Source organism: Rattus norvegicus, chromosome 1 (genome assembly GCF_036323735.1).
Source record: "Rattus norvegicus strain BN/NHsdMcwi chromosome 1, GRCr8, whole genome shotgun sequence".
In the NCBI taxonomy this organism is placed as follows: Eukaryota; Metazoa; Chordata; class Mammalia; order Rodentia; family Muridae; genus Rattus; species Rattus norvegicus.
The window spans coordinates 43,106,298-43,116,086 of NC_086019.1; the positions used below are offsets into that span (position 1 = coordinate 43,106,298).

Sequence of the window (9,789 nt, forward strand, 5' to 3'; positions counted from 1 at the left end):
ACTTTTCAAGCTTTCCAGTCCTGGCCTGTGGCTCTTTCACCAGGGCAGCTTGTGTCCTGTGTGAAGCCAGGGTGTAAAGGAGGCACACCCATTGCCAATGCTGTAGGAAGGAGCCTCAGAGAGAACCAGCCTCCTTCAAGCCCACAGGCAGGAGGGAAGGCATCTTTAGCCCTCCCAGCACTCGGGAGGCAGGAAGTAGGTCTCTGAGTTCGAGTCCAGCCTAGTCCACACAGTGAGTTTTGGGATAGCTAAGGGTACACAGAGAATCCCAGTCTTGAAAAACTCAAAAGGAGGAAGAGGAAGAAGAGGGAAAGGAGGAAGAGGAAGAAGAAAAGGAAGAGGAGGAAGAGGAAGAAGAGGAGGGGGGTCAGATTCTGGGCATAGCAGGTAACCCACATGATGGGGAGGTAAGCTTGGGAAGGTTTCTTGAGGGAGACCACAGAGTTCTGGAGTAGATAAGGAACAGATAGCCTAGGGCTGGGTAGCCCTCCTCACTCATCCTCTGCCTTGTCTCCTTCACTGAATTCATCTTGTGCTATCCAGATGGACTGATGGAGGCCAGCCAGCTAGAGGCTCCTGGAGTGGGGAGTGGGGCTGGATCCCTGCCGGTAAGGATTTACTCTGTCCCTTCCAGGAAAATAAACAGAAATGAAAGAAGAATACTGACATAAAAAAAAAAAAAAGCTTCTTGTCCTAGCTGGGCATAGGCATGGTGGTATATGTCTGTTATCCTAGAAGGTCAAGGACTGAGGCTAGAGGATCCTGAAATCCTGTGTTCAAGGGTAACCTGGGCAACTTGTGAGACTCTTATCTCAATTTTTTTTTTACATTTACTTTGTGAGAGTCTCTCTCTCTCTCTTTTCCTGTGTATGTATGTATGCATGCATGCGTGTATGTACAGAGGTGCATGCATGTGTGTGCACCTGCATGTGTACCACAGAGCTTATGTGGTAGGTCTGAGGGCAACTCACAAGGGCTCCTTTCCTTTCACTAGTGTAAGTTCTCTGGGATTTACACTGAGTTTCTGCGGACAGAACTTAGATCTCATATCGTCAGGTTTGGTAGCAACTGTCTCCTGATGAGTCATCTGGCCAGCCCTCAATTTCTTTTCAAGGTTCTTCTTGATTTGTGTGCATGAGTGTGCATGTGCACGCCCCTGTCAGTGCCCAAGGAATCTAGAAGAGGGTGGGAAATCCCGTGGAGAGGGAACCGAAGACAGTTGTGCTCTGCCCCGTGTGGGTGCTAGGAACCAAGCTTGTGTCCTTTGTACCAACACTATGAACTCTTCTAAGACATTTTCCAGCTCCAGCTGTTGAGATTTGGTCTGTTGCTGTGTCGTAATGCTTAATACTGGGGCCCAAGGTCTGCTAACCTCCAAGGACCAGGAAATCCTCACATAAACCAAATACTATGTAACCTTGTCCCCAAGTTATCCTGATTGGTCAATAAAGATGTCTATAGCCTGTAGCTAGGCAGAAGAGAGGTAGGCGGAGCTTCAGTTTCCATGATTGGGGTCTAAGGAGAGATCGCAATTGGGAGAGGAGAGAGGAGAAGATGCCAAGGGATAAGTGAATCATAAAATCGTGGCCATGAGGGCTGGCTGGCTGGCGTAAGAGCAGCTTGGATGGAACGTGGCAAGTTATAACTCTGGGTTATTGTCAGGGAAGTAGGCAAAACAACACAGAAGGCTGATTTCTGCTCAGCTCTAGTTCTGCTAAGGCACATTATAAATATAAAGGTATTGTGTCTTTTATTTGGGAACTAAATGATCAAAGGTAGGGTAGAAACCTCCAATTAAATATTTACCATGAAGCCCAGCCTTTAATTTTATTTTTGATTTGTTTTAAAGTTAAAAGTGGGGTAGGAAGTTAGGGATATAACTCAGTGGTAGAGTGCTTGCTTAGCACAGACAAAGACAAGTTCAATCCCTAGCACCAAAAGACAAAGGGGGAGGGGGAGAGAGAGAGAGAGAGAGAGAGAGAGAGAGAGAGAGAGAGAGAGAGGGAGAGAGAGAGAGACTTAAATAGATCTGAATGCACACATGCAAGCACACAAACACAAACACGTACACACACACATACATACACACACACAATGAATCAATATGAGTGCATTTGATGTTTAGATTAGAAATGGGATCGTAGGTTTGGGGAAGATTTCTCAAAGGAGGCAGGAAATAGAGAGGGATGATAAAGGTGTCAGGGAAACAGAAGCAGAGAGTAGCTGGGAGAAGAAAGGGAGCCAGCTAGAGGGGGAGGTGTAGAGAGCGGCGCGGCGAAACAAAGATGGCGCCGACATCCAGCCTTGTCTGGATATAAACGACTTACTGCGCATGTGCAGGCTTGTCTCCTTGCTAGGGCTCCCTCTAGTGGTGAACAGCGGTACTGCACATGTGCGGTTTATTCACCAGGTGTTAGTTGACCGTTAATATGCTAATGAGGTGATTCATTCTCCGCCAATCCCTGGAGGACAAGTAGTGGGGTGATCCAAGCCCCACCAATCCCTGAGAGATAATTAGCATACTGTTGTCTATATAAGCCGAGCGATTTTGCTGCTCGGAGTCCCTGTTCAAGAGAGCTGTAACACTAAGAGAGCTGTAACACTAAGAAGAGCTGTAACACAGTAAAGGCTTGCTCGCAGAAGAATCCTGTTGCCGCGCGTCGTTCTTGCTGGCGGGACATTGGGCGCGCGACAAGTGGTGCCGAGACCCGGGAACCAACATCGCCGGTGCCAGGGGACCCTTCAGTGTGCTGAAGAGGATTCAGAACTGCGAGAAGGTAAATTAAAAGGTAAGCTTCGAGAGGCATGCCCCTTTTTGGAAGAGAGCATGTCAGAAACGGAGCAGAGTGAGAAATTAGGCTTCGAGAGGCATGCCCCTTTTTGGATTTAAGAGAGCATGTCAGAAACGGAGCAGAGGCAGAAACGGAGCAGAGTGAGAAATTAGGAGCTCAAATTAGGAGCTCGCAAAAAAGAAAAAGGTTACTAAAACAAAAGTGAAAGAGATACAAAAGGCAGAAGAAACGCTGCCAGAGGAAAAAATAGGTATACCCCGGAGGACGAAGTACAAGTCATCCGGAGAGGATACTTTGTATCCATTAAAAGAATTAGAAGCCTTAGAACTGGCTGGCAGTGACTCTGAGCAAGAGTTGTCAGAGTCCGAGGAGGAGGAATTAGAGGAAGAGGCAGCCATATATGAGGAAGAAAGATATGGGCCTCGGTGGACAGCCACTGTGAAGAAACCTAAAGTTATGGATCCTTTGTGGGCAAGGCTTGTAATTTTGTTTCTTTTTTTCTTTGTGTGGGATAGAGAAGCCACAGACGGCAAGCTTAAGCCCGGACCAAAACCTCTTTGGCAAATGGTCCCTGCCTGCTTAGAGGATAAACAATGTGAGGAAGCCGTTAGAGCCGTTAGGACAGATCAGAGGGTCCTTGCAGAGCAACAAAGTATGTCAGAGGGAGAAAAGGTCTCCAAAGAAAAAAAGAAAAGAAAAGGAGATAAAAGGAACAGAGAGAAGGCAGAGATAAAAAAAGAGGATAATCAGGACCAGGAAACAAATAAGATGTATTCTTTAAAAGCCTTGACCTTAGAAATGTCAGACAATCTAGAAAGCATCACTGACAGCTTAGAGAAAGTGAAACTAAAGGTAGAACCATCGGGTCCCGGGCCTCCCGCAGAGCAACAAGGGAAGCGCAGGACTCGACCTCAGTTCGACCACCAGACTCATATTGACCCCTGGAATAGGAACTCAGGTGGTGGATACAGATTTTAAAGGCCCCAGTAAGCAGAATTCAGAAGGATCACAGAAACTGAAAGCATGTGCAAAGATAAAGATTTGGGGTAGTGGTAGTGGACAAGGTAATAATGGTAAAATGTTTTTGTGTATGTGTTCTTTTAGAGTTATATTAAAATCTAGAGAAGCAAAGTTGATTCTCATAGATGCTTCTAGTCTTTGGACCCTGACTAGAGACAGTTTACACCGTGGACAAGAGAGAGAATGGGGTTGAGAAAAACATTCCTCCCGAACTCTCCACAGATGCTTTGGCAAAAGAAGGAAATGAGCTTAAACTTTTTGGAGCTCTCCTGGGAACAGAAGGAGGTGGGAGACGTCTTGCCTCCTTGCTGGCTCCTATTGGAGAAGTGCTTATTTCTGGTTCTGGGTTCTTTAGGTAGGATGTTTGGGTCCTTTTGGTGGAACACCATCTAGTTCTTTTCCTCTGTGTCTATTGTCTGTCCTTGGTGCACCAAGCTGTCCATGTATGTCAATTTATGTCTGGGTTTTGCTTCTCCTTGCTTGAATGTTTTGTGTTTCATGTTTAAAAGAAAAGGTTAAAATTTTAAATGCTGGTTGATTCACCCATTGATGTAGCTTTAACTCCTTTCAAGAAAGGAACAAATAAATAAAAAGTTTCAATTGGCTTTTGGAGCCTGCATCTGTAGCTAGAAGCCTAAGTCGGCTGGGCAAGCTCCCCAGGGGGCTGGCTAAATGTTTACACTAGCCGATCCTAAAGACACAAGGAGCTTCACAGCTTCTAAGGTAACGGAACTGATCGCTGTCTCTCTTAGAAAAATCTTTGACTGTGATTATTGGACTCAACAGGTGACAAGGTGTTTCTCTTAAAACTACAGCTAGAAAAAGTAAAAATGGTGATTGATTTAAATATTAAAGGTATGTGTAGCCACTTCATTTTTGTTTTCTGATTGGTTTTAAATGAATGAATATTCTCTACATGCCTTGGTTATGGACTATTGGCTTTTAAGTTATTGGATATGGTTTAAAAAAAAAATGTAACATTGGAGGAAAGTAGAAGATTAGAAAAGGCAATGCTAAGAAGGTACAAGGAAAAGGAAGATCTGCTTTTGTGTATACTAAGAACCTTTTGTCAGCATACAGGAGTGCTATGGCAACAAGGTCCACTTCTTTGGATTTATCCCCATACTTCTCCAAATAAGACCCTTGAATATTACACTTCTGCTGTTGCACAGCTTGCTGTGTTAGGCGTTAAATCTTGTATTCAGCATTTTGGTATTTTACCCAAGAAAATTATTATACCATATACAACAGCTCAAATAGAAACATTGTGTGCCTTGATAGATGATTGGGCCATATTACGCTGTAGTTTTGATGGAGAGTTTGACAATCATTATCCTAAGGATCCTTTGCTACAATTTTTTTTTTACTGAACATCCAGTGATCTTTCCTAAGATCACTGCCTCAGAGCCTTTGCCAGAGCCTTTGTTAGATATTTATACAGATGGCTCCAAAACAGGTGTAGGTGCCTATATGGTTGATTCTCAAGAACCAGTATTAATTCAATACAGTCCAGGTACCCCCTAAATTACAGAATATAAAATTGTATTGAAAGTTTTCAAAAGATTTCATGATTATTTTAATTTAATTTCTGATTCTGCTTATGTAGTTAATGCTGTGCACTCACTTGAAATTGCAGGGCCAATTTGGTCGAGTAGTACCGTATGTCAAATTCTTTTAGAATTACAAAATTTGATTTGGGCCAGAAAAAATAAAATTTTTATACAACATATTCGAGCCCATACTAATTTGCCTGGTCCCATGACCAGTAATAACACCCTGGTGGATGCTAGTACTCGTAGAGAGTTTATTTTTCATGCCACTCCGGTTGATCTCGCTAGAGGATTTCATCAAAAGTTTCATGTACCTGCTTTTACTCTTCAACAAAAATTTAAAAATCTCTAGAGCTGCAGCTTGTGATGTGGTGTTACGTTGCCAAAATTGTGTTCAATTTCACCACCCTCCTCATGTGGTATTAACCCTCGTGGTCTGATCCAGCTAAAACTTTGGCAGATGGATGTCACACACATATCTCAATTTGGAAATTTAAAATATGCTCATGTTTCTGTTGATACCTATTCTGGTATTATACATGCTACTCTGATGACTGGTGAAAAGGCTCGTAATGCCATTAGCCATTGCTAAAACTTTGGCAGATGGATGTCACACACATATCTCAATTTGGAAATTTAAAATATGCTCATGTTTCTGTTGATACCTATTCCGGTATTATACATGCTACTCTGATGACTGGTGAAAAGGCTCGTAATGCCATTAGCCATTGCTTAGAGGCATGGGCAGCCTGGGGAAAGCCTGATAGTCTCAAGACAGACAACAGGCCTGCCTACACTGCAAAGTCCTTTCAGGCATTTTGCCAGACAATGCAGGTCAAACATACTACAAGATTGCCATACAATCCCCAAGGTCAAGGAATTGTGGAAAGAGTACATCGTACCTTAAAAGAGCTTATACAAAAACAAAAAGGGGGAATTGCCAGCAGCTGAACACCAAAAGAACAACTTTCTTTAGCTCTTTTTACTCTAAATTTCTTAATTCTGGATGCGCATGGCCGTTCTGCCACGGATCGCCATGCTGCTACTACACCTATAACTAATGTAGAAGTAAATTGGAAGGATGTCTTAACTGATGAATGGCGTGGCCCAGATCCCGTGATTTCGAGATCTATGGGGAGCGATTTGTGTTTTTCCGCAGAATCAAGAAAATCCAATTTGGGTACCTGAGCGTTTGACTCGAAAATTGCCTTCTGCTCTTCCTGAAGATGAGACTACGAACCCTACTATTACTACTGGGAATGGTAATACAGGTTAATTCTCTCACCCTGTGGGCTATTGCCAGATCCTGGCCAGTACCCATGCCAGTTCATAGCAATTCTACTGTTTTGAGAATAAGACTGACAAGCATAATCTCTGGTCTTGGTTTCAATGGGTGCTGTCCAATGAGCAAGGGGCATATACATCCCTGACCTCCTTTGCTAGGTTGATGGGAGAGAACTTCGTGCTGTATAATGTTTCAGCTACCAGAAAAAGGTGATACCAGGTTGATCAATATTCAATATAATAACCTCTTGGTAAATAATACTGCCACTAGTACTTCAGTATGTGCTAGATCACCTTTTTTCTGATAAGCACTAATGTAAGCAGTGGTGCTTTAAATTGTAATAGCTCTGATGTAGTCTGCTATTTAGCTGAATGCTGGGATGGCACTAATGACACCGCAGTGATGGTTAAGATTCCCTCCTTTGTGCCAATCCCAGTGGAGGCAAACCCAGATAGCTTTCCTATTCTTAATTTGCTGAGAGCCAAAAGAGATTTTGGAATTACGGCAGCCATAATTTCAGCCATTGTGCTGTCTGCTGCTGCAGCTACCACAGCTACAATTACTATGACCAATCAAATACAGACGGCTGAGACTGTCAATCAGATTGTAGAAAGAACTGCAGAGGCACTAGAGATACAAGAAAGAATTTAATACCCATTTGGCATCTGGCCTTCTATTAGCCAGTCAAAGGATAGATTTAGTTCAAGAATAAATTGAAGCACTGTATCATATGACACAGCTGTCTTGTGTTTCCTCCCTTAGAGGTTTATGCATTATTCCTTTGTGAGCTAACTTTTCTCAGCATTTTCAACAGAGCAAAGAAATCTCGAATTATCTGAAAGGAAACTGGTCCATGAAAGCAGAGCAACTATCAAGACAATTGCTGATGCAGATTGCTGTCCTCAACAGCACTAGGCTGGACCCCATCACAGTTGAAGACTTTACCTCATGGGTTACCAATGCTTTCTCCCTTGTTAAGGAGTGGGCGGGCATGTTTGTCCTGGGGAGTTATTGTCCTCCTGGGATGCGGAGTAGGTCTCTGGCTTATTGGCTGTTTAAAAAGAGAACATGCCAGACACAAAGTGGTTGTTTACCAGGCTATGACCACCATTAAAAAGGGTGCTTCTCCCAACATATGGCTGGCCTCTTTGAAAGATCAAGAGTTCGCCCTAGATCATTTTTGTCACAGTCATGTGGAGTCATTGTATCCAGGGACGGGCAACTTTCCTCGAACTCGGACCAACCTAAGACACGGGGCCCGGTGGCGATAGGGTAACTCTATGACGGGTAAGGCCGAGTTTGGATGAGAACGACCTAAGACAGGAGCAATGACAAGATTGACGTGACACCCAGATCTAGACCAGTCATTTTATTAAACAAAAAAGGGGGAGATGTAGAGAGCGGCGCGGCGAAACAAAGATGGCGCCGACATCCAGCCTTGTCTGGATATAAACGACTTACTGCGCATGTGCAGGCTTGTCTCCTTGCTAGGGCTCCCTCTAGTGGTGAACAGCGGTACTGCACATGTGCGGTTTATTCACCAGGTGTTAGTTGACCGTTAATATGCTAATGAGGTGATTCATTCTCCGCCAATCCCTGGAGGACAAGTAGTGGGGTGATCCAAGCCCCACCAATCCCTGAGAGATAATTAGCATACTGTTGTCTATATAAGCCGAGCGATTTTGCTGCTCGGAGTCCCTGTTCAAGAGAGCTGTAACACTAAGAGAGCTGTAACACTAAGAAGAGCTGTAACACAGTAAAGGCTTGCTCGCAGAAGAATCCTGTTGCCGCGCGTCGTTCTTGCTGGCGGGACATTGGGCGCGCGACAGGGAGGGGCAACAGGGAGAGGGGGAGGGGAGGGCTAAGAACAGAGGAGAACATTATGTGTGGGACAGTGGACCATGCCAGAAACTTGGTAAGGTTGAGTAGGTTTGGGCCCCTGACTCCCAGGCACCCCTACCTGAGATGGTAGGCATCTCCCTGCTCCCTACTAGGTTCCTGGCCTGGAACGCATGACCACACTTCCCACATCGGTCACATAGCCCAGAACAGAGTTCTCCATGCTAATGAGGTGTCTAGATGGAGGTTTAGCCAATAAGCTTCCCTTCCCAGACATTCTTCCAGCAAAAGGTAATTAATCTCTGGTCCACCCTGAGGAGTTGGTATACACCCATTTTCCACGATGAACAACCAATAAATGGTTTGGAACCAAGGATGGTCTCTTTCATCTGTGGAGAGATGGAAAGCCTTCGACTACTGAACCACACTACCTAAGCCTTCTGCAGAAGGTCCCCCTCCATTCCCAGACAACCTCCACCAAGCTAAGGACAACTGCTAATGAGCTAAGCAGGAGTTTCCACTTCCCAGGGCTCATTGTTGTCTTCAGCCCAAGGGTTCCCAACTCTGCTCCCAACTCTTCTCCATCAAGCAGCACCAGGAGTTTGGCAGCCTCATATCACGGACTCTTCAACCCTGGCTTACGCCCCCTACATCTTAGACTTTGTTTTGCCATCCCCTGAGTGGTGTCTTGGAGCTTCCCTAAAGCCCAGCACAGGGTCAAGCAGTCAAGCACTCTGTTTTGCCTGCCCAGCTGCGTTCCCACCACCCCAGGGGCAGGGCAAACACTGACCCCCACATACGTAGGAAGATTCTATGATGGAAGCTTCTGCCTTGTAACTAATTTAAATTTTTGTTTGTTTGTTGTTTTTGAAACAGGGTCTCTCTCTGTAGCTCTGGTTGGCTTGGAATTTGCAATGTAGAGCAGGCTGGCCTAGAACTCACAGAGATTTACCTGCCTCTGTCTCCTGAGGGCTTGGATTAAAAGTGTATACCACCACCCTCAGCCTTTTTGAAACATTTTAAAAAGCACACTCTGAAGGAGATACTGCATTTCTATATTCACAGAGGCACTTTTCCCAATAGCAAAGAGATGAAGTATCTCAAATGTTCACCAGTGTAGCAATAGACAAGTAAAATGTAATACACACATGTGGTGGAATATATCCATTATATCAACAGATAAGAAAAATATAGTATGCACATGTGGAAGAGTAGTATCCCATGTACCAACAGATAAAGAAAATATTGTGTATACATGGGTAGTATCCATCCTTCAGAAGAAGGAAAATCCATACATCATCAT

General features: G+C 44.4%; 1 long non-coding RNA gene across 1 annotated transcript; it reads left to right on the top strand.

Annotated features, from left to right (window-relative positions):
- The first annotated feature begins 1,013 nt into the window (after positions 1-1,013).
- Positions 1,014-8,426, top strand: LOC134484990 (uncharacterized). Its single transcript, XR_010062862.1, has 2 exons — positions 1,014-6,624; positions 7,462-8,426. It is a non-coding gene; the product is annotated as an uncharacterized LOC134484990 (long non-coding RNA).
- The last annotated feature ends 1,363 nt before the right edge of the window (positions 8,427-9,789 follow it).